Source organism: Cebus imitator, unplaced genomic scaffold (assembly GCF_001604975.1).
Source record: "Cebus imitator isolate Cc_AM_T3 unplaced genomic scaffold, Cebus_imitator-1.0 Scaffold762, whole genome shotgun sequence".
Lineage (NCBI taxonomy): Eukaryota > Metazoa > Chordata > Mammalia > Primates > Cebidae > Cebus > Cebus imitator.
Window position 1 is genome coordinate 414811 of NW_016108077.1, and position 2786 is coordinate 417596.

A 2786-nucleotide genomic window follows, 5' to 3' on the forward strand; every position below is an offset into this window, starting at 1 on the left:
TCAATTCCTCCCCACAAACCCTGTAAAAAAAAACTTGAGTTTTGTAAAGAGGTGCTGATTTCACTTCCCAGAAATCAGCCTGCTCCCCCTCAGAGTGTATTACTGTGTTGCAATAAACCTCGCTTTAAGTTGCATTTTGATGTTAGCTTGCTCACTATCACACGAACTGTGATTGCTGGTCCAGAGCTCCAACTCTGTTGATCTCAATTAAAGAATCCATTCCAACACAGAATCCCCGGTAACAATACTGCTGGTGGAGATAAGGACGCCTGGGGCACAGGTGACAGGTTTTGAGATGAGTATCAGCAATTAGAATATTATTTGCAATATGATAATAGATTTCAGGTGTAAGATACCTGAGCTCCGTCCAGTAAGTAGGCAGATGAATTTTTTTAGCCTGGAGTTTGGGGGAGAACGTGACCTGTAACTACACACTTGGGAGGAAGGATCAGCATATACACATGATTTCAAGCTATGGAGAGAATGTGAAAAAGCTCAAAACAGCTCTGAGGAACACTAACTTTTCAAAGTTGGGTGCGCGGAGGGGAGTGTAGCAGGAACTAATTGATTCCATATATCTACACATACTTTAAGATGAGTTACACTAGAGCCTGTTGTATGCTGTTAATGGTCCAGAACAGAAGGCTGACAATTTAGGAGAAGGATCAACAAAATATCAAAACCTCTGAGAAAATGCAGGGGGTGGCCAGGTGCTCACACTCTGTAATCCCAACACTTTGAGAGGCAGAGGTGGGAGGATCACTTGAGCCCAGGAGTTCAAGACCAGCCTGGGCAACATATGGAGCCCATATCTCTTCACAAAAATAAAAAATAAAAATTAGCTGATGTGGTAGCACATGCCGGTAGTCCCAGCTACATGGGAGGCTGAGGTGGGAGGATTGCTTGAGGCCGGAAGGTCAAAGTTTCAATGAGTTGTGATCATGTGTTGTATTTGACTGGAGCGTAGAAAGTTACCACAAGACAAAAGTATGCCAGACTGCAGGGTCATTTATTTATGCCGGCGACCACAGAGGACTCACGTCTCTCCAACCTGTGATGGCAACAGGAGGGTGCCACGATTTTTTTATACCCGAAAAACCACCTTGGGAGTGGGGGTGAGGGGCGGCGATGGGGATGAAAAGGCTTCAGACATTCCGAGGGCTAGTGGATTCTGTAAATTACCTCCTGGGTGGAGACAAGGGCGGGGGTCTCCGGACATTCCAAGGGCTAGGGGACTTTTGTCATTCTGTTTGTTACCTCAGTGGTTTACAGAAGTCAGGATATACATTTGTTTACACATCATCTGGGTGGTGATAGAAGTCACAGATTTTAGCAGTTACTGATAAGAAAAGGTAAGCAGCTTTACACAGTTTTGAGGAACAAACTGGCAGTTCTATTTACAGAGGCCAAGGACAGTAGTTATTGTGAGGAGAATGGGACAGCCAGTTTATCTAAAAACAGTTTTGCATCTTATAAAATAGTTTTGCTCCGGTTCTGGCTCTAGGCTAGCACAATATCACACGTGAACTCCAGTCTAGGCAACAGAGCGAGACCCTATCTCTTAAAGAAAAAAAAAAAATGCAGGGGGATGGGCTGCAGGGGCTTAGGTGTAGGGATTGGCTTAAGTGTGGCTTCAGGTAGGTTTGTCTGGTTGGTGGAGGGAGGAGGGAGTTTATGTCTTATGGCTTCACTTTCCTAAGTGGATTATCCCTAAGGCAGAAAGGGAGTGTGAGAGGGCTGACTGTGGAAATGAACTGATGTAGGGAAGAGCAAAGCATGCCTACTAGAGATTCAAAGTAGGATCCTTTGGTAACATTGTGTCCATTTGAGCTTTACCATCAAGAAAGTGAAATCTGCCAGCTCAGTTGTAACTTTCTTCTGGGAATATCCAGCTCTTCAGGTGCAGGTAACGGGCAAATGGAAGGGCTCACCCAGGTCTGGTGTCTTAAACAGGGAAGTGCCACAGGGGGAGAGAATGCCGGAATGGAGGGTGTTCAGGAAGCAGTGATTGTAGCAAGGGATCATGTGACAGCCTGGATAAACCGGGAGTCAGCTGACGGCGTGATATGGGCTGAAGAATGCCTGGGCATGTATTTCAGGAAATAAACAGGAAACGGTGTTCAGAAAATGCTCGACTGTGTAGCCTCAAAGAAGGCAGGCCCCCAGGATGTACTGTCAATGCTTCTTTCTTGAGCTCCTAACAGTCCCTGGCTCACTGCAGGTGGTCACCAATGTTTGCTGAGCTGAACTTGTTGAAATGAACATGGTGCTATGCAGTGAGTGGATGTCTTGGTCTGGCTAAGACGCTAATTTCTGACCTACTTGATATTTGCCATGCTGGGCCACTTCATTGGGTAATGAAGTCCATCAGTGAAGACAAACAGCTGAAACACATGCCTAGGGACAAGGACAAAATGACCAAGGACTGGGCCAATAACTCAAATAAAGCATAGTCAATGCTGTTTAAAAACAATTTTATGGGCCAGGCACAGTGGCTCACGCCTGTAATCCCAGCACTTTGGGAGGCTAAGGTGGGTGGATCACCTGAGGTCAGGAGTTCAAGACCAGCCTGGCCAACATGGTGAAACCCCGTCTCTAAAAATACAAAAATTTTTTTGTATTAAAAATACAAAAATTACCCAGGTGTGGTGGCGCATACCTGTAATCCCAGCTACTCGGGAGGCTGAGGCAGAATTGCTTGAACCCGGGAGGCAGAGGTTGCAGTGAGCCAAGATTGTGCCACTGCACTCCAGCCTGGGTGACAAAGCCAGACTCCGTCTCAAAAA